Source organism: Anastrepha obliqua, chromosome 1 (genome assembly GCF_027943255.1).
Source record: "Anastrepha obliqua isolate idAnaObli1 chromosome 1, idAnaObli1_1.0, whole genome shotgun sequence".
Classification (NCBI taxonomy): Eukaryota; Metazoa; Arthropoda; class Insecta; order Diptera; family Tephritidae; genus Anastrepha; species Anastrepha obliqua.
The window spans coordinates 32,062,484-32,085,514 of record NC_072892.1 but is presented as its reverse complement, the minus strand read 5'-3'; the positions used below and the strand labels follow the sequence as shown (position 1 = coordinate 32,085,514).

The following is a 23,031-nucleotide window of genomic DNA, read 5'->3' as shown; positions in this document are numbered from 1 at the left end:
GTAATTAATCGAAGGAATAAGCAAAATAATTTTTTTTGACAAAATGGCGGTGTCTCAAACAAAAATCGATTTTTGACCAAAATTTCGACCTTAAATTGTTTATAAAAAAGAAAATATTTATCGGTGAGAAACAACTTTAATTAATTACTAAAAACTTCGATTAATTACTAAAAAATATATTTACTAATCGGTTTAGCTGTTTACGAGTAATGTTGGTCACCGACTTTGAAAACACCATTTTGAGAAAAACTCGTTTAAAGTTTGAAAAGCACTTTACAGCCACTCTGAAACGGCTTTTCAAATTTGCGTATAACTCCGAAATTTTTCACCAGGACGATATTAAAGGTTCTGTGTATTCTTAAATATATATACATTAAGAAAAAAAATATTTTTTTTTTAATTCTAACTGTATATAACCCCTTAAAATGTATGTTATAAATGTTGTAACTCCGATAGAAAAGCCGTAACATTTTTCGGTGAATTTGCCGTGGGTACAGGTATTTATATGTATGCATATCAGACGACCACGAACCAAAACCAAATAGGCTCTAAAAACGAACTGTTCCAAAATTAAAAAAAAAAAATATTTAAATTTATTGAAAATTTTTAGTCTAAATAAGAAGCAGAAAAATCCATTCTTTTTTCAGTATTCACCTATTTCAGCACTCTCGCCCAATTATTTAATTTTTTTAGTACTAATTAATTATTTAAGTACTCCGAATACGTTCTCCGAGTTATATCGATCACTTAAAGTTTTTAACTTTGCACATTAAATACATGTACAATTGTGTTTTAGTGAGTGAATACGTTCTCCGAATTACTCCGAATTTTTTTACTACTCTAAAGAGAGTGAAAAAACTCGATTTAAGCATTGAAAATAATGCGAATACGAAAAAAACACCTGACAAATCAACATTCACTAAAACCCTACCTCACTGCGTCATTCGTTTCTGAAGTACAATACATCGATGACGTATAGTATCTTACCAGTGCATGAATGTAAATTTTCAAAATGATTCATTACACGAAAAATTTATGGTTGCCTTACCTCGATTGGCACCAAATGACTGGCAAATAATTTTTCGCGAGTATTTCCATTTGAACAAATATTTAACGTAAAATGTTTTCAAAACATTACAATAAGTTGTTGGGGCATTATTAATTGTTATCAACCGCCCTTCCTTCAAGACTCTCAATTGTCTGTTCCCCCGAAATCGATTCTATGTTACCGAAGTAACCCGGATTTAAGTACAGCCAAGGACTATCTCTTCAGCAGCATTTCTCAATAATTTATGGGGAATTTATTTATGTTTCATGCTGCTTCAACAACAATAATTATCAAATGTCAACTTAAAAATATCACCCCAACCCATATGGCGGCCAAACGAAATCGACCTAGAATATAAAATGCATCCTGTACACTTTTAATTGTGTGTGAGTAGCCAAGCACTTCGGCTGACTATTGATTCAAACATTCAGTGACGAGCAGGCAAATTATAATTAAGAAATTTCAAGAGCTTTGATGTTAAAAGTGTTGATTTTGAATTTATCACAAATGGACCTTAAATAAACATACTTACATAACATACACACCTATTTATATGCCTACATATCTAAAGGGTGTTTTTTTTAGAGGTTAGGTTTTCAACATGAAATAAAACGTATATAATTTAATGTTATGGCCAAGAATTTAGCTTTATTATAAAGATAAGGGTTTGCCATTATGTTTTAAAAATGATTTCGGGCAAGTGGCCGCCGCGGCTGGCTCGAATAAATTCCAGCCGAGAGGCCCAATTTTCCACCACTTTTTGCAGCAATTGGGGCCATCGTCCAATTCAGGCACGAAAAAGTCATTAATCATGGCTCTATAGCGCTCTCCATTGACTGTAACATTATGGCCGGCTTCATTTTTAAAGAAATATGGACCAATGATTCCCTCTGCCCATAGAGCACACCAAACAGTGACTTTTTGAGGATGTAACGGCGTCTCAGCAATGGCTTGTGGATTATGTTCACTCCAAATGCGACAATTTTGCTTATTGACATACCCATTCAACCAAAAGTGAGCTTCATCGCTGAACAAAATTTTCTTCGATGCGTCGCGCGAACCGAACCATTATTTTCGTAATAAATTTGCACGATTTGCAAACGTTGTTCAGGTGTAAGTCAATTCATTATGAAATGGCAAACCAAACTGAGCATAAATCAAGTGACAGCTGTCAAAAAGACCATCTACGAAAAAGGTAGTGCCAACTTGAAAACCTAACCTCTAAAAGAAACACCCTTTAGGTATGAGTAATTTTTGTATGCGAATAACTGATTAGAAGCTTTATAGCTTTTTATAGTTTTGAGTGAAGTTTTTATTTATGGTACTTAGACTTCAACATGGGGGCTCTTTCAATTAGTAATTAGCACCTTCACAACGAGATATCACTCATACGAGTGTAAATCGCACATCAAATAAACAGCAATTCCACTTTAACTGTTTTTCCAGGCTTCCGACCAAAATATTCCGTTCCAAAGCACTATCAAAATTAGTGTTTAACTCTAACCTTACCGGTATATCACGTTTTTTCTAATACATAATTAATATTATAAAAAAAATCAAACACAAAAAAAGGCAAATTGCTAAATTTCATAATATATGTATGAACTTATATAAATTTAAATTAACCAAGGAACAAATAGTCAGTTTATATTTTTAAATCCAATTTTGTAACCGATCATTTGACCGGGCGCGGTATGGTTATTGTTAAAGACTATCGGCACTTTTTTGTCATTGAATATATACCATACATTTTGACCTCAGTCAGCAAAGAGAAAAAAAAAGTTTGTAAAAAATTGCATACACTCTCAATGCTTTAAATTGTTCAAATTATATCTAAAATACCAATTATAAGATAATTTTCCAAGCGTATAAAGTAATTAAAGTTTTTAATCTACCAAATTAGTACTCAGCTTTTGGAGGATGAATTAAAAGAGGAAAGGTATTTCACCTTTTTTGTTGAATTTCTTATACAGACATATAATTGGCGCTTACACCCTTTTGGGGTGTTTGGCGGAGCTCCTCCTCCTATTTGTGGTGAGCGTCTTGATATAGTTCCACAAATGGAGGGACCTACAGTTTTAAGCCGACTCCGAAAGGCAAATGTTTTTTTATGAGGAGCTTTTTCATGGCAGAAATACATTCGGTGGTTTGCCGCTGCCTGCTGAGGGGCGAACGCTATTACTCACACACCAACCCATTCGGCTACGGTGACCAACACTTATACCAACAGTAAAATTTTCCCATGCGGTGACTGCAGATAGGCCCGATTGCTGTGAATGCCGTTCGGTTGACGAACTTTGATCTTCTTCACTCAAGTTTTCCTATTTACTTTTTTATTCCTATTCACCTTTTTATCCACAACTTTGCGCAATGTAGCATATTTGCACAGCTTTGCCATTTTCAGAGACGTCATCGAACTGGGACGGCTGCCAAAAATTCTAAACACTGCTAAAAAAACTAAAATCCCGTACATAATAAATGTTTGCAACATAACTTTATAAAAACTATTTTTCATTTGCGATTCGCAAAAAAAAATTTTTTTATAGCATAGGAAATTATAGAAAAACTATAGAAAATAATATGCATGTATTTATACATATTAATTAGTGTCAGCAAATAAATTTATGCTAAAAAGTGAAAGAACTTGCGCCTTTTTTCTTATTACCTCGCAGAAGTCAATTTTCCTACATTTGTATGCATAAAATTCTATAAATTCACATAAATGAAATAAAGCTTTTAATTATGATTAATTAGCATAAATTTCGCACTTGGCGTATTGAGAAAATATGTATAATCAAACACATATACATGTACTTATGTATTCATGCACATAGGTACATATGTATGCATGTATGTATGTTTGCGTAATTGCCGCGCAATGACTGGCGAAAAATTTCATTTCTTATCGAATTGAGTAATCCCAACGCATTCTGGCACGCCACAAGCATGAGCTATCCAATGATGAAATACGCTTGGAATACGTGGAATATTTGGTTACAAATACTTTTGCAATTCAGCATTTGTTATTATCTACATACTATAGATGTGCGGCCCAAAGCTGTCAATATTGTATGCTTCACGATATTCCTATAATTATGGGAATGGAAAGTCGTATATGTACATACATACATATGTGTATTATGCAGACTGTAAATCAACACCCCTTCAAAATATACGTACCTACTTTTTCGTAGAACGACAATTACTTCGCGGCAAATAATTTTTTGCATGAGTTGCAACTATCATTTAATTATGAGAATTAATTTTGCAACGCCACTTTATATGCAATAAAACTTTCAGAATTTTTTCAATCTTTGAAATATTTTTTATATCCGCTTCTGGTATCGTCTTGAAAGCTGTCAGTGAAGAAAATCTCACAAAGAATCGAAATTAGTAACTGCGCTAACCGTCGAGCGATCATCCAAACAATGTTTACTTGATGCGAAGATGTTTTGTCTTCGGGCAGCATACGGGAATTTTTTTTTCTGAGATCCGAGCATTTATAGCAGAAACGCGAAAGTGGGGAAGCGGTTAAACTGAGTGCAATACAGCTAAGTTAAGAAATTTATTTCTAATAATTATATTAATTTTCGTATTTTTATCCTGGTGTAAGACTTTTCAAAAATTAAATGCCTAAAGGAAAGCCCAGAAAAGACACCAGAAGTTGCAACAACTAAGAAAAGCCCAGAAACGACACCAGAAGTTGCAACAACAGCGGCAGCAGTAGTAGAAGCAAAAAGATAGATTAAGTGTTTAATACTATTGTAATATTTAATTGATTTGGTGACAAGGCCAGCCAGGTTACTTTTTATTGATGTTCTTCTGGTCATATGAATTTCGCTTGATACGTTAGTACTGAACTCAGCTAAGTCATAATTCGGCAGTTTTGAGAGAGAAACAAAAGCAAAACAAAAACAAAAACCTTATATATTATATCTAACCTTAAGTTTGATCAATATTGAACTAATATGTGTATATAGTATACAGCTGTTGTCAGCTAATTAGAAACGCTCCCTTTTGATAAACGCTTGATGAGCATAATATTAAACTGTTTAAATTTACCGTTATTTTTTCTCTTAAAATCATTTGCCTTGCTTTTGTTACTCTATTTACTACCCAATGCGCCTAGTTTTGTAGTTGTGTAATTGAAGTACCGTTAATATTATCCAACGCAGTGCATGGGTTACTTAGTTCAAGGTAAATAAACTGAGACAAGTAATTAGAAACAGTTGTTCAATAGAAGCATATTCGGCAAGTTGTGCTATTTTAATAGTAATATAATCGACTTTTTGGTATGTATATATTTTAAATTGGTTGTTTAAAAGCAACTAAAATATTCATCTTCAAGATGTGTAATGGGAAAAAGCAGCAGCTGTACACCTGCCCTGCGCACCTCGTAAGGCTGGAAAGTCGTACAGTGAAATTTCTAAGCAAGTCAAATGCTCAAAAAAAAATGGTTTTTAACGTCTTAAAGCATATCCAACTTTTTAAGACTGTTGACAATGTTCCACGTAAGAAAAGGCCCCGGAAAACTTCAGCAGAAATTGGCCGCAAGATAGCAATCATCTCCAAAAGAGACCCAAAAAAGACTTCCGCTGACATCCAACGGGAAATTCAGGATCAATATAATTTCGAAATATCCAAGAGGACAATTGCTCGGCGTCTGGTCGAATCTGGACTGCATGGCAGAGCAGCACGCAAGAAGCCCCTTCTAACCAAGATACAAAGGAGACGGCGAGTAGTCTTTGCGAGATCCCATTGGTCATGGACTCCAAATCAATGGAAATATATCGTTTGGAGCGATGAAACCAAGATAAATCGCATAGGCCCAGATGGTAAAAGGTATGTTCGACGGCCAATCAACCAAGAATTCAATCCTCGCTACGTTTCACGGGTAGTGAAGCATTGTGGAGGATCAATCATGGTGTGGGGATGTTTCTGGTGGAATGGTGTTGGCCCAATCCATAGGATTTATGGAATTTTAAATAAGGAGAAATACGTCGATATACTAAAAAATGTAATGTTGCCGTGGGCTGAGGAAAATTTGCCTGTTATATGGAAGTTTCAACAGGATAATGATCCAAACACACGGCAAAGTTGACGAAACAGTTTTTCGACGAAAATTCTATCAATGTTTCGGAATGGCCATCATCCAGTCCGGACTTAAACCCAATAGAGCAATGACGTTAAAAAAGCCGTGAGTGCCAAAGATATCCCAAATATGGGTGTCCTTTTTGCCGAAGTAAAAACGGCATGGCAAGCAATACCTGTGGCGCGCTGTCAGAATCTCATTGCATCAATGCGCAATCGATGTGAGGCAGTGTTGAAGCAAAAGGGTTATGGAACCAAATACTAACATAATCTTTATGTTGATCTGATAATACATTACTGTTTCTAATTATTTGCCCTATCCAAATCGTGCATTTCACATGCTTTAAAAAAATATATATATATTTAATAAAGAATTGCGATTAAATTGTTTTCCACTAGTTTTTAAGTTTATCATATCGCACTTGTTACGTTAAAGCGTAACAACTCAAAAAGAAAAGCAAAAGAGTAACCACTCAAAAATTTGTTATTTTAGCGCAACTACGAAACAGATAAGAATGAAACAACCGTTATATTGTTTTTAATGATATTTTCGTGCAATTACATATTTTTCCCCTTGTAATACCTATATTATTAATATTTACGGAAACAGTTTTTCGTCTCTACTGAAAATGTTCAGATTTTGAGTTGTTACGCTTTAACGTAACAAGTGCGATATGTTTAAATAAAATTGGCAAAAAGTTATGAAAATACTTGTTTAAAAGGAAAATCGAAGATTTATTTTGAAATAAGTGTCGTTTCTAATTAGCTGTCAACAGCTGTATATATAGTATATATACACATATTTATTCCTTTTACTTCATAGCGAAGCATAGGGTCACTTTGAACTCATATACAGAATGTTAAGAATGAGTTTTGGCATAGGAAATAAATTCAATTCAACACTCTTTATTTATCTTTGACTTCTTTTTTGAACTGATTCATATTCCACAGCATTTTTGCTTACGTACGTACATACGTACATGCTTTCCTAAAAATCATTTTTTTTTCTATAAAGGATATTTTCTTGAAATTGATTTTTTGAATACTCAAAAGTATTTTCTAATTTAATCATTAAAAGTTGTTTATGAAATCAAAAATTTGCCAGCAGAAGTTAGAGCTACCTCTTCACAAAAATTACATAAATTTTTAGCTGATGGTTGTGATGCTTTTGCTGCTGATGCTTCGGTCTTGGCCAACTCGGTTGCGGTTGGCTGGGGAGTCTGGCATCAGAGCAAAAAAGAAAGTTTTGGGTTTAAAGTACAATGTCGCACATTAATTTTTAATTTACGAGAAATCGCTTTCAAAGAGGAAAATATCAAAAAAGTATGGGAATGCAAACCCAATAACAATTTGCAAATTTTACGACCTTGCATTTTCCCCTCAAAATGATGTAATTTTGCTCTCTCACTTTCCCCTACTTTGCTAGGTTTTTGGATACATGAACACCAAAATTTAAAAGCTTGTTACAAATTATTTGATTTATGAACTGACTTATTAATTGCTTGTCAGGCACGCGCGGACAAAGTTATTATCTTCTCGGATAGCCAAACAGCCTGCAAGCTCTTAAAAAACAAGCGCTCCAGCAATCACTATATCGCTCTGTTCCCCGCGAAGCTCTCTGAGTTTGAATTTTCAAATGTTCATGTGTTGTGGTCTCCGTGCCATTCTGGTATACCGTTTAATGAAAAGGTAGAACAAATAGCAAAAAAAGTAGCAGATAATGACACTGTCATCAAAGTTGAATACACTGTCGAAGAAGCTTTGGATGGATTTCTGTCATCTACGAGTAATCGCCCTAACCTTTTTGCACAAATTTTCACATAGTTACTAGCAAAGAACTGGTTGAAAAATTTTATGCTCGATTTAAAAATGATATCAAAAATGATATCAACCGATTATTGGTTGGCCACACTTACGATGGCAGTTAAATTTGCATGATTCGTGTCATCGATTCGGGGCAATGTGAGTGCGGAGAGGTAAACTCTTATACACACCAAGTTTCACATAGTGTCAGACGTAATCCAATAAGGAGTAAATATAAACTATTCGGTTACTATAAAGACTTTAAATTAACGTGATCACATGCAAATGAAAAGTAAACAATAAATTTGCTTTCGTTTATTAAAGAAGCTAACATTGAATTTTATTGCCTTATATCTTAAATTTAATAATAATAATAATAATAATAATAATAATATTATTAAAAAAAAAAATACCAGTCTAACGGTTAGACGGGATAGAAGTGAAACCTTCCGTAAGACAAACTGAGAGAGAATGAGACGAAAGCAGCATTAGGGGCGGGATAATTATAGGTTCATTATAATATTGCTATAAAGTTCATATTTTATTTTCTTCATTTTATTATTATTCATCCTCAATGTTTTCAATTTCAACAAATGATACGAGTGGCTTATGATAGCTAAAATATGATACAAATGCTTTGGTTTCGATGTTGTCAACATATCTTTGAAATACCGCGTCAATTGTTGTTTTTGATCGTGTTGTCGGTTCAGTGCGATTGTTACACATTTTTAAATTGAATGTTGTATTGAGAAAGTCAATTGAAGGAACCGCTGTGTCTAATGCAAAATTTACATTAAAATCGCCACTTAAAATCATTGGAACTTTATCGTAATCTTTTCTAAGTATCCGCGATACTTCTGGTGTATACTTTATTAAATTTTCGTGAATGAATTCCGTGATGCTATTTATTGATTTTTTTTTCTGTCGATATTCACGACACTTTTCTGCATTGTTTTTCGGCATAATTGCGGTAAATATTTAAAAATGAAAATATTTACGAATATAAAAATACACACGCGGTTGCTATTATGAGCGTCCCCAGCAAAACCTGCGTGACCGAAACTCTAACACAATTACATTTTTTTGAATGTTACAAACACATATGCACGCAGGTTTTGCTGGGGCGTGACCGAAACTCTAACACAATTACACATATGCACTCGTATTTGTTTGAAAATCGACTTTTTTTTTGGTTCTCCGTCACCTTTGGAAAATGTGTAAACAGTAAGCAAACTTTATTCAAATATTTTCCCTCATTTTTGCATCAGTAAAATTAAACAAACGCCGTAGCCGAATGGGTTGGTGCGTGACTACTATTCAGAATTCACAGAGAGAACGTCAGTTCGAATCTCGGTGAAAACACCAAAATTAAGGAAAACTATTTTTCTAATAGCGCTCACCCCTCAGCAGGCAATGGCAAAACACCTAGTGTATTTCTGCCATGAAAAAAAGCTCCTCATAAACATATCATAAAATAAAATAAAATAACTGTATAAAAAAAATTTTTTTCTTGTGATTCGAACCAAGGATTTTGGATCGGAAGTTCACATTGCTAGCCGCTCGGCTATTGCGCCATGCTGTCGGCGCTGGCCTAAAAGTTATTTAGTTCGCCGCTACGTTTATATCAACATATAATATAACGCTTCGTAACTAAATAACTTTTAAGCCAGCACCTACAGCATGACGGGGTAGCCGAGCGACTAGCAATGTGAGCTTCCGATCCAAAATCCTTGGTTCGAATCACAAGAAAAAATAAAAGTTATTTTAATTTAGTTCGTCGCTACGTTTATATCAACATATAATATAACGCTTCGTAGCCAAGTTGGTCGCTTTTTCCGTTTCACTTTTTCCCAAATCACTCCCAACGATTCTAAAGAAGTTTTCACTTCAAAAAACACCAAGGTTTAAATTTTCAAACAATCTATATATATAAAAAGAAGTTACATTTCCTTGGTAATCTTATAACTCAAGAACCGCCGAACCGATTGACACAAAAATTTTAGAGTTCTTTTCTATCTTTGAGGAGGTGGTTTGTGTGAAGTTTGATTGAAATCGGTGCAGTCGTTCCTGAGTTATGACATTTTATGTAAGTAATGGTTTCCTCTCATACGAAATGCCTGTATGGGAAAAACAACAACAAATACACAGCCGCTTATGAGCGTTTCTGTTGTACTGTTGTGGTTGTAAGTGTATTATGTTAATATTAATTTTGGACGAAAATATAATAAAAACTGGAGCATTCAAGGAACTGGAAAAACATTTTTAACTTTATTTATTTTAGCATAATTTATTTAGCGTAAAAAATTGAAATGGAAATTAAAGAATCAAAGTTTAATTACAAGTTTTTATCGGCTCTTTCACCTTACCTGTATATAGGTGACCACCACAATCAAATTTTAAAAAAGTACAGAAAAGGCTATTGTGACATCTTTAGAAAGCTTGTTGAATGAAAAAAATCAACTAATTCAACTGTTTAAATATTTTACGAGTTCTATAAAGAAAACTTAATATGAAAAATTTCTTGCGATATAAAAAAAACATTTTATGTATGGTGGTGCGAAGCCCACTGGGAAATGCTAGTTTTAAATAAAATTGCAACATCATCATTTATTTGTCGTTTAATGTTTGAAAAAATTAGAAATATAAAATAATAACAATAATAAACTCAACCCGCACGAGAGTCACAGTCCGCTTAACGAATGCATCACTTTTGTTTGAGCTGCTGCCGAAGAAAGGCTAATCAGCTAAATAAATATTAATATAAGGCTGTCAAAAAAGTCTTGCGGTATTTTTATTGAATTTTCAATTGTTCATAAAATTGGTTATAATAATGCGATTTAAGTCAAATATGCGCCGTTTTGTTCGATGACGAGTTCCCAACGAGATGCCAACTTCATAATGCCCCTCTTATAGAAGCTCGCTTCCCTATTGTCAAAAAACTCAGAGAGCCAATTTTCACAGGACTCTCTTGAGGACAACTTCCGACTCCCAAGCTCGTTCGCCCTGGACAGAAATAGGTGGTAATCACTTCGTGCGAAATCCGGACTATACGGTGGATGCAAAAGAACCTCCCATCCGAGCTCCCGGAGCTTCTGGCGCGTCACCAAAGATGTGTGTGGCCTGGCGTTGTCCTGATGGAAGACAATTCGGCCTCTGTTGATCAAAGATGGCCTCTTCTGCATGAGTGCTGCGTTCAAGCGGTCCAGTTGTTGGCAGTACAGGTCCGAATTGAGCGTTTGGCCATAGGGGAGCAGCTCATAGTGGATGATTCCCTGCCAATCCCACCAAACACACAGAAGAACCTTCCTGGCCGTCAATCCAGGCTTGGTCACCGTCTGGGCAGCTTCACCGCTTTTCGACCACCACCGTTTGCGCTTCACGTTGTCGTAAGTGACCCACTTTTCATCGCCAGTCACCATCCGCTTCAAAAACGGGTCGATTTTGTTGCGATTCAGGAGCGATTCGCATGCATCCATACGGGCAAAAATGTTTTTTTGCGTCAAGTCGTGTGGCACCCATACATCGAGCTTCTTTTTGAATCCAAGCTTCTTCAAATGGTTTATAACGGTTTGATGACTCATGCCCAGCTCTTGGCCGATGCTACGGCTGCTACTATGCCGGTCTCTTTCGATCAATTCAGCGATTTTATCGCAATCATCGACGACAGGCCTTCCGGACCGTGGCGCAACTTCGATCACCTCTGCACCAGAACGAAAACGAAAACCATCTTTGTGTGGTGGAAATGGAAACTGTATCGGGTCCATAAACTGCACACATTTTATTGGCAGCATGAGATGCATTTTTGCCTTTATCGTAGTAGTACTGTAAAATATGCCGTATTTTCTCTTTATTTTGCTCCATGTTTGCGACGCTATAACTCACGAACGACTAAAAGCAAACAACAATTAATCAAACATGTGTTAGCATGTGAAAAGAGCTTTCCAAAAAGCTCTAGCGTGAACCGATGAGACGAATACAACTAGAACTACGCGCTTGCAAAGACAAGCTTGCGGAAATACCGCAAGACTTTTTTGCAACCTTATATTATTATTTTATTAATATTTATATGTAAGCCAACGCCAATCATGTATTAAATGAGTATTAAATGCGACTCCCTTGATTATAAAAAGATGGTCCCATATATTAATGGAATGAGAATTAGAGACTTTGTGTAGGAATCGAAATAATTTTCGTACCAGATCGTTTATTGATGAAACTTGACAACAGTTTAACGAAACTGTAAATTTACTCGTTTTACATGATTTACGAAGCATTGAAGCGTTTAGATGAATAGCCTCAAATAATTAGTGATTTTGCAGATTCTACTCGTACCTATGGCATTTTTGCGTGCATTTGTCTATGTAAATGCATAAATGTTTTAGTGGCCTTTTGAAAATACAAAGTAAATATTAATTTATATTTTTCATAAGTTAAATTTAAATGAAATCTAGCAAATCTGACCTATGCTGAACTTGGCGATAAAATAAAACATTAATGCAGTGAAAAGTTCTCCGTTGATGATTGCATATATATGTATGAATGTGAATGCATATATTTATATTGTATGTAAACAAATTGTATGTATGTACATAGCTACATACATTAAATACATAAATACATGCATGCATATAATATTACCTCACTGGCTAAGTATTTCGTTGAAGGTAAGTTCATTGAAATTCAATTTGTTAGGTAAGTCATAATTTTATTTAAAAAATATTAGACTGGAAAGTGAAGAATGGAAAATAAAAGTACTATTAAATATATATATATATATATAGGAATATTGTCAGGCTGCACTGAGGGCCCTGGAGAACGCGAAGCAAACCTCAAAGATTGTTCAAGAATGTAAGAAGAAGCTCAATTCTGTCGCAAGACAAAACAGGCTTGTACTTATATGGGTTCCGGGACACTCCGGTGTTCAAGGAAACGAAATCGCCGACGAGTTGGCCAACCGTGGATCAGCGGTGCCCCCACAGGGGCCAGAGCCAATAATCGGAATCAGTTCCGCAGGAATCATGAATTGGATCAGCGATTATGTAGGCAATAAACCATCGTTCTTTAGGTCCGGTCTAGAACGCTGCAGAACTACAAAGTGTTTTGTGACAAGTCCGAACAGAGGGAAAGACATTCGATTGATGATGGGTATTATTATAAGGCACAACCCATGGGATTAGCATATGGCCACCATTGGAATTATTGAGCACCCGACTTGCCTGCCTTGCTTGGACAAGGCGGATAGCATTGAGCATTTTCTCTATGCTAGAGCAAGGCTACGAATTTTCGGTTCCGATGTCATGAGAATAAATAAAATTCGTTCTTTCCAACTGGATGATATTTTCAGATTTGTCAAAGAATATGGAAAACTCTCACAGGGGTAGCTATCTCTGTCTCTTTTGCATCCTATCTTTTTCTCTCTGTCACTTCTCTCCTTTCCACCTTGACTATCAAAACTATTACTTTTCAGAGTTTCAAATGCAATGGGCTTTTTAGCCTGAGCGTTTTAGGAGCCACCAAATCTCTTGGTGCTCCTTGGCTCGACCTTTTCAAATTTCATTTCAATTTCAATTAATTTTCGGTTTGTGCCGAATTCACCATGAAATGAGGTATAGTAAGCGAAAGAAAAATCTTGGGAATGGCAATTTCAAGAAAGTTAAGCTTAAAAATATACTAAAAAATAGTATAATAAAAAATAAAACAAATCCCCTTCGTTTTTTATGACTATTTTTAGTTTATTTAAATAATTATTATTATTTTCTGATGGCTTCGAAAACAAAAAAAAACAATTATCATTGGAATAATAATCTCACCTAGCATTTCTAATAAAATTTTAAAATATCTTGTGGTTCTTTCTTTTTCTTCTTCTCGAAATTAAAAAATATTTGATTTTATTACTCAAGCACTATGAATATTTTTTATTTACTTCTTAGGAGAAATTAATTAAATTTACTTAAATTAAATTTCATTCATGCATTAAATTTACTTAAATTAAATTTAATTAAATTAAATTACTTTTAGTATTCTAAGGGTTAAAAATCAAAAATAAATAGAAATGTTTTATCAAAAATAAACAAAATAAAAAAGGCATAATTATTTGCAATTAAAACAAATTAAATTTAATTAAATTAAATTACTTTTAGTATTCTAAGGGTTAAAAATCAAAAATAAATAGAAATGTTTAATCAAAAATAAACAAAATAAAAAAGGCATAATTATTTGCAATTAAAACAAAGTAACAAGTAACAAAATAACAAAAATAACCGAAAAGTACTTTGATTATATTTTGATTATTACATAATTACGTGTTCGACTTGTGGCGAGTACTATTACATTTTGATTATTACTTAATTAATTTTTCATTATATAAAATACATATAAAATTAGATACAGTAGGCGAAACAAATATCTTGGGAATGGAAAATAAATTTCAAGTAAATTAAGTTTAAAAATCTATTAAAAATAATATAAACTAAAACAAGATTTACTTGTAAAAGTTACACCTTAGTTTTGTTTTTTAGGAGTTTTTCTTTTAAGTTTAAATAAATTAAATTATTATTTTTTGAAAATAATATCCCATTAATTATCATTATAATAATGTTTATTTTTTTTAATTATTTTGCTTAAGAATAATGAACATTTAAAGAGTTTTGTTTTTTATTTCTCATAATATAACCCTAGCAATACAACTTTCGGAAACTGAGTATGCAAACATTTTTGGTAAAGTTTTGTTATATATAAAACATAAATAAAAAATATATAATCAAAAATAAAAAATATAAAATCGAAAATAAAAATTCAGAAACGTACTTCAATCTGCAGTGAAAAATATGAAGAATTTTAAATTAAATTTATAATTTAAATTTTTTGATTAAAAAATGTTATAATAACAAAACTATTTTTTTTTTTTTGCGCTGGAAATATTTGTAGGAAGATTTCTTAACACGTTCGCTGACGTGAATGCTATAGCATTCATTTTTATAGTGATGCAAAATGACGTAAATGCTACAGCATTCAAATTTTAAAGCCAAGTTTTATTCATTTAATTTCATGTAACCTTAAGTTTTTGTAGTTAATATACATTTCAAAGCAGTGGCCACTTGATTTATTAAGTACTTTCATATAATAGTTAAAATGCGATGTTCTGACTACTCTTATAATATATGTATAATCAGATTTTGGATATTACAACTAGTTTCAAATATACCTTCTACTCAAATATGAACGAGACGGTATCAATAAAACGGTCCGCTGATGACATATGGCAAAAATAATTTTTTTATTTTTTGGTAGGACTGTTATAAACTTACATGGCAAATTTCAGCGTGATATGTCACATAGTTTGTTTTCTGTGCTACTGTAAACAAGTCAAGCTCGAGTGTGTTCTTCGAATTTAACGATGGAAATTCAAAGAATTTGTTTGAAATTTTGTTATTCCAACAATGCAATGCCAAATTTGCCATGTAAGCTTATAACAGTCCTACCAAAAAACAAAAAATTTATTTTTGCCATATGTCATCCGCGGACCGTTTTATTGATACCGTAGAAGGTAATTGCCTGTCTATTTTTGCAGCTCCCTGAAATTTTTAGTGTCCGCGAACGTGTTAACTAAAAACTTTATTTCAGGAACTGTTTTTCTAGGTTATGCATGACATACATAGTTTCTATAGTTTTAGTCAAAAAACCCTCCCTCTGCGCCCAACCTGCTGAAAGAGCATGTTTCCTGGGCCTACTGTTAAATGAGTTAGACGTTGACGATCGGTGACTACACCTGCACTGGCAGGACTTAGTGAATTCCTACAAAAACAACATCTCCACAAAATTCAACTTCCTAACCAATTCACTTCTAAGCACAAATTAACCAGCATTTTTAGAACTTTGGACTCGGAGCGAAACAGCCCACTCCATCGTCCGCTGTTCGTTAGGAAGAATTTAATTTATTTAATGTATTTTTTTTTTTTAAATTTATTTTTAATATTTAATAACTAACAGTGCAAAAAGAACGTGTCACACTCTTGCATGCATGCATTCACTTTTCACAGGTCTCTCTACGAGCAAGCCATTTGCACTTCCAATTAACCTCATACCATGGCACACACCCTGACCATCCCTAATCAGAGTCTGAAATTACAAAACACATGTATGTATATACAGTATCGGACAAAACATTTACAACTGCAATGTAGCCTTCAATTTATTTTTTATCATAATGTCATTCTTTACTCAATTGCAATTCAATTTCACGCTATGGATACTAGAGCATCTGAGTAATATTTTCCAAAAAATCTTTTCAAGATCCTTTCCTTTTTGTAGCTGTATTTAAAAAAAAAAAATTAAATTATCTGGCAACTATGAGCGACAAAACAATTGCAACCTTGTGAGCTTAGCTATATAACGGTAAAAATGCTTGAGCTTGGTTTTGTTTTCTAACTGTTCTGAGTTTAGTTTAATCGTGTCAATTTGTGAACATCAGTTTTGTGCGAATTTGTGGCGATAACACAATTTTTTTGTAAAGTTGAGTTAAATGAAGTAATGGCTCGAAATAAGTTCGGTGAAGTATTACGCGCGCGTGTTGTAGATGAATATAACAAAGGAATGACCCAGAAAGATATATCCATAAAATATAATATTCATAAGTCATCAATTTCTCGAATTATTGCGAACTTTATAAAAAACAAAACTATCGCGGTGGTGCATCGAGGAGGCCGACCAAGAAAAACGGATGAAAGAGCTGACAAACTGATCGCGAGAGAGGTAAAAAAATATCCATTTAGAAGTGCCCCTAATTGGTAAAGGAGCTTGGGTTACCAATCAGCTCAAAAACTGCCAGTCGTCGCCTGGCTGAAGCTGATTTACGGACGTACCGACCAGCAAAGAAGCCGCTTATTATCACATAGATCACATAGATTGGCCATTAAGCAAGTGGAAAGCTGTTCTTTTCAGCGACGAATCCAAATTTTATTTGGTTGGAAGTGATGGCGTATCCTGCGTTCGACGCCCACGTAACAAGCGTCTTCAAAAATCATACTGTGTAAAGACTGTTAAGCATAGTGCTTACATTATGGTCTGGGGATGCTTTTCTGCTGCTGGTTTGGGACCACTCCATCGTATTATGGGCATAATGGACTAGTACGTTTACAGGGGCATTATGGAATCGGTAATGCTGCCACATGCTGAGTGGGAAATGCCCTTGAAGTGGGTCTTCCAACAGGATAATGACCCGAAGCATACGGCGCAGGTCCTGAAATCATGGTTCCAGAGAAATAAAGTGGGCATAATGGAGTGGCCCCAACAATCCCAAGATCTTAACCCCATAGAAAACCTATGGGAAATAGTAAAAAAGAGAATTGATCGGACTAATGTGGCAAATACTGACCAATTTTTCCAAAGAGTCCTGGAGGCATGGAGAAATATACCACAAACGATAGTTGACAATTTGATAGCTTCAATTCCGAGACGATGCAGAGCTGTTATTCAGAGCAATGGTTTTCCCACGAAATACTAAGTTTAATTAAAATAGTTTACTGATTTCCTTTAGTTGCAATTGTTTTGTCTTATTAGATACAGGTGTTGGACACATTTGATTTTTAAATTTAAGATATGGACTGTTGAATTTGAATAAATTTGTTTTATTTACGTAAATCAACATCTTTTATTACAAATAAAGTGAAATTAACGGGTTCCAAACAAATAACGGCTGAGCAATCGAAAGTTTTCATTGCCCACATTTTAGTTGCAAATGTTTCGTCCGATACTGTATGTGTGTACACATTTATGTATAAGAAAAGAATAAATAATATAATAAGAAAAATGTGTTTTTATGTGCACATGTATGTAGGTATATAAGTATGTATAAAGCAAATATGCAATGCATTTATGTAATATTAAATACGAGTCCAATGAATTAAAGTAATTCAAAGCAATTGAACGCCTGTTTGACGTCTATTACTTAAATATAACTGTAACCATTTACTAACATACATATTTACCTATTTTATATTTTATTTAAGCTACTTCTATTCGCTAATTTGTCGCACTCCTCCTGCACTTAATTCTGTTGTTGGCAAGCTCGTTCACTACTCCGCTTCTTCTTACATTAATTCAATTACACGCAGTTGAAGTTTTTGTATGGCTAACACTTTTCCAATTAATTTGCAATCACTTATGAGTAAACACTTTTTTTATTTTTCGCTAATATTATTTTCTTTGCAATCAACACTTTGCTCACTTTGAACTCTACATAAATTCGAGCTCTAGCATATTATTCTTTGGATTTTCGTTGGGCTTTCGCTTTCACAGTCGCGCCCCTACACTAAACAGATGTATACATAGGTATGTATGTGTGTGAAGATTTTGTTTTGTTACTCTTATATGCCGTGTTCTGCCAGCTGTCCTCAGCTCACCACACCCTACTTTACCAAGCAACCTTTTCTTACCTGACACTACCGGCTATAAAATATGTGGAAGCATTAAAGAAGAGCGGCCGAGTCTAACAAGAACGCCAATATTGCTACTATGCATTTATCTATACATACATACATACATACGCATTATTTGTATGTAGATAAAATATATTCAAATTATATTCACTGATTCGACTTATTTTATGCTGACACTGGTGTTGATAGCGGCTTTTAGATTTCCATTTGCGGTAATTTTTTGCATTTGCATAAATCGAAAATTACTTCAGACTCCCAAAATATCACTATGGCCTTGGCTGGGTAAAACACTTTAACACAATTTTCCACAAAAGAAAACCACAGAACAACAACATATGCGCAACTTAGTATCCCCTTAATACATTATGTGCGAGTAGCAACCGTAGTTCGGCCAATTTCAAATTGTATTATAGCACAAATCTGCAGTAGCAGAATTATTTAGTCTTACTCTAATTTTAGCGATTTTCCTTCAGCTTCTCTATATATTGTAATTTCGCTTTGCTCAATCAATTGTGTTACTTGTTATACAATGAATGCATTTTATTGAACTTTACAGTTTTCTGCAAATACAAATGATAATGTCATATTTGCGTGTTACGTATGTAGGTTCATATACAAGGCTGTATGTACATACATACATAGCACGCACGATGCGCCACAGTTATTTAGAAGGCACAGACCGAAGGCGCAGACCGAGAACCACTGACGGCACAATGGAAATTGCTTTTGGCAACCGACCCGGCAACTGTTATGTACTCCCACGAGTATTGGTATTTACGCATACACATGCATACATTAATACATACATATGTGTGTTAAGTGAAAAGAGTCGCCGTTATTTGTTCGAATTTGTTATATATTTACTTCATGATACATCAATAACTGTCAAAAATTAAACTAAACTCGTGCTGCCTCATTATTTCCGTTTCCCCTTCCGTAATCACTAAAATTTTTACACCACTCGCATGCACATAAATGCCATATGTATGTGTGAGGGTTCTTTGCACAAAATTTTGCATGCACCAAAGCAGCACAAAAAATAATGCAAGTAATCAAAGACATACATAGGTACGTAACTGTGCTATTCTTATTTTAGCAGTTTTTCGAATTTTACCGCGTACACATGCTGCCGGCAGCCACACACAGAGAATACTGAAAGAGAAATACTCGTCTAACCGAAAACGAAGCAGCCCCATTGCCGGTAGGTACATAGTTCCATCAGCGGAAACAACTGTAGAGCCAGTGTGATCCAATGCACAGTGGTGTATGATTGGCGAAAGTGTGAAAATGATTTGCTATATTTTATTTGTTTTATTTTCTAATTATATGTTTACATACATACGAGGATACATGAGTTCATAGAAGCAAAAGTTGAGGTAACTTACAGAATATCCGCATATGCGCGTGTTTCACCTTAAAATTCAAATAAAGCACTCTATTCAAAAAAAAAAGTTTTATTTTTCAACATACTCCGGAATAAGCGAAATGCCATTCTGAGAGACAATCACGCAACATTCAAGCTTGTACGGGGTACGATACACTAGACAGGGCTACCTCAAAGGGGCGGCAACCCTTGGTCGGGAAAAACCCAAGTCATTCTGGTAACCGGCTGCCATGGGAATGACATTCAACCCGTTGTCATCCTTTGAAGTTAAGTTCTCATTAGTCCGTGAATGCATCGCGAAATTGAATTAGCTAGAAATGCCCAATTTCACACGGCTCATGTGGGTCCCAAGACACAGGGGTGGTAACTGGGAGCGAACTTGCGGATATATTAGCTAGGGAAGCTCCCACTTCGTTATAAATAGCACCCGAGGCCTTCCTTGCTATGGGACAAGACAGCATCAAGGAAAACCTTAGAAGCGAAGACCTAAAAGAAAAAGCCGTGAGCTGGCGCCAAGTGAAGGTACTTGCTGGGGGGTTAAATCAAAAGAGCATATGGCAACTCAGAACCCTCCCTAAGGACAAAGTGAGAGTGACTCCTGTGCTTTCCGAAACTCCAGCACACCTTCTTCTCGAATGAGATGCAATAGCAGGAGGAAGGACGAGATATATCTGGGTCATCTAACACCCCTCTCCCTCTGGACCCAACCTGTCGAAACAGCTTGTTTCCTGGGCCTACCCCTAGATGAGCTAGACGAAGACGACCGATGATATGCCTACACTGACAGGGCTACCTATGCTGTTAAAACAACAACAACAACACCACAAGGGTCCGGAGAAACGAGCGCCACACAAACAGCGATAACTTTTACAATTATTAGTTTTTTTTTTTTTTTGAAAATTTGCTAAAGTCAACTCGAAAAATGATGTATTAATGCTATGTTTTTATTTTTGTAAAATAAAACAATTGACTAGCAAAAAAAACTAATTGAAAATCATCATTTTTTCGGGCCTATGACCACCCTTAACCCCTTAGGTTTACTAAGGCAACTGGGTTCGGATGAGGTACGGCGATGAGTGGAGGACACGAAAGACCATGACGTCGATGAACAAACCTCATTTCTTTCGTTCATTCACTCAACATACTCTGCTTTTAGGAAGATACACGTCAGTCAAAATTTCTAAAGTTTTTGATACCCCCAAGTAATAAAACGTTTTCAAATGTTTCTTCCACAGATAACCTATTCATTCGACCCACATCTCCTGCTGTCGAGTCATTTTTGTTACAATCAGTGATAAGGGAAATGAGCTGCGGAAAAACGGCTATACGGATATTTCATTCGATATTGACATTGCTACTGCAGACTTGTAGGTAGGCGCATTGTTCTGAGCGATCGTTTTACCCTTTTCAAAGTTGTTAGTGCAAATGACCCCACGCGGACTCCCCTTCGATAGTTTGTTCTTATTATCGACGCATGCAACCGTCATCACCACTAAAGTCCGAAACCGCAATAAGCTCTTCCAGTCGCTGTTGTTGTTATTGTGGTTCTATCAGTGTACAAAGTCCTGTAAATCGCAGTAAATGCATCGATCTCTCGTTGTCATCAATCTCATCCATCGGTAGGGCCAGAAAACATAAAGAAAACATAGTGTCGATGCAGTGAATCCAGAGAGAGGGGGGTGTTAAGATGATTATTATTATTATTATTAGAAGGCCATTACGCACTGCGACCAGAGCTGATCTATTGTGAAAGGCCTATTTTTGTAACCCTAGAGTTTTAGGCTTTTTAAAAATTTTAGCACAATTTTGGGTTTGTTGTTCCAAAGATTGCATGGAGATACTACGATACCACCAAGGTGATGAAGTCTCTGTCTGCCCAACGCAGGACATTCGCAAAGCACATGTTCTAAGCTTTCTATGTCCATTTCGCAAAAGCGGCAGACATTGATCTCAGATAGATCAATATTATTTAAATGATACCTCAGGCTGCAGTGACCTGTAAGATATCCTGTTAAAAGACGGAGATCTACTCTGCTTAGTGAGAGAAGCTTGTCAGATATTTCTTTGTTGGGACTTAAGAATAGTTTGGCTTCACGCTGACAGGCACAGTTTAGCCAGTGTACAGCAAATTTTCTTTCTTCCCATTTCCTAAGGAATTCATTAATGTGGCCTTTTGTGAGTCCACAAAAAGGCTCAGGACCAGTAAGTTGCATATTTGCTCCTTGTCTTGCAAGGTCATCAGCCATTTCATTTCCCTCATGTCCTTCATGTCCCGGAATCCAGCCTAGTGTTATTATGTTGAGGTTCCCTAACGTGTTGAGAAGGTTTAGGCAAGGTGTTAAGATGATATATGAATAAGTGGTTAGTGTCATACGGGATACCCTCACATGTCGGACATATACATATATAAATATTATACAATATATGTTTTTCAGCATCGAATCTGGATAAGTAGAAGTTTGAATGTTTTTAGGTGGCTATCAGAGCCCAAATGGGGAGGGGCGTGACTACCATTCAAATTCGAATCTCCGGACATGAAACACCAAATGATAAAAGAATTGTTTTCTCATAGCGATGGACCTTCGGCAGTCAACGGCAAACCTCTGCCCTAAAAAGCGTCTTATAAAAATGCATCCGCCATTCGGTTCCGGTTCATCCATTTGGGGAGAAACATCACGATCACGCCACCTGCTATAATATGTACCTGGAACGTAATTGCGCCAGAGTTACGCCGGTTTTACGAAGCAGCTGAAGGTCTTGGTCTACAATGAACTGATTTGACTTCGCGTATGCCGTTCGGAGAGCGAGAGTTTATTTATATGTCTGTATACTGGAAGGTCAAGTGGTTGTTGTTGTTGTTGTTTTAACAGCATAGGTAGCCCTGTCAGTGTAGGCATATCACCGGTCATCTTCGTCTAGCTCATCTAGGGGTAGGCCCAGGAAACATGCTGTTTCGACAGGTTGGGTCCAGAGGGAGAGGGGAGTTAGATGAGTCGGTTTGAGGGGGCATGTGAAGAGGTGGTTAGTGTCGTGCGGGGTACCTTCACATGCCGGACATGTGTTTGGTATGTCGGGGTCGATTCTGGATATGTAGGAGTTTAACCTGCTACAGTATCCAGAACGTAATTGTGCCAATGTTACACGAGTCTCACGGGGAAGCTGGAGCTCTTCATCTGCGATAGGTGGTGGTTGGACTCCGATTTTGGCATTCACAGGACGGGAGTTCATTAAAATGGTAACGGTCTCCCGGTGAATGTCGTTTATTGACT

At 35.5% G+C, this 23,031-nt stretch overlaps 1 protein-coding gene across 9 annotated transcripts in view; it reads right to left on the bottom strand.

The window, feature by feature from the left end:
* Positions 1 to 19,522, bottom strand: part of LOC129236041 (probable multidrug resistance-associated protein lethal(2)03659) — a 73,689-nt gene extending 54,167 nt beyond the window's left edge. The window contains exons 1-3 of one of the 9 annotated variants that reach the window (XM_054870220.1): positions 19,017 to 19,516; positions 18,376 to 18,938; positions 17,929 to 18,251 (exon numbers count right to left, since the gene is read on the bottom strand). The gene's annotated coding sequence lies outside the window, so the exon portion shown is untranslated. Of the gene's footprint in view, positions 1 to 17,928; positions 18,939 to 19,012 lie in introns of all 9 variants that reach the window. The other 8 variants (XM_054870223.1, XM_054870225.1, XM_054870226.1 and 5 more) reach the window with 8 other exon arrangements.
* Positions 19,523 to 23,031: the final 3,509 nt, after the last annotated feature.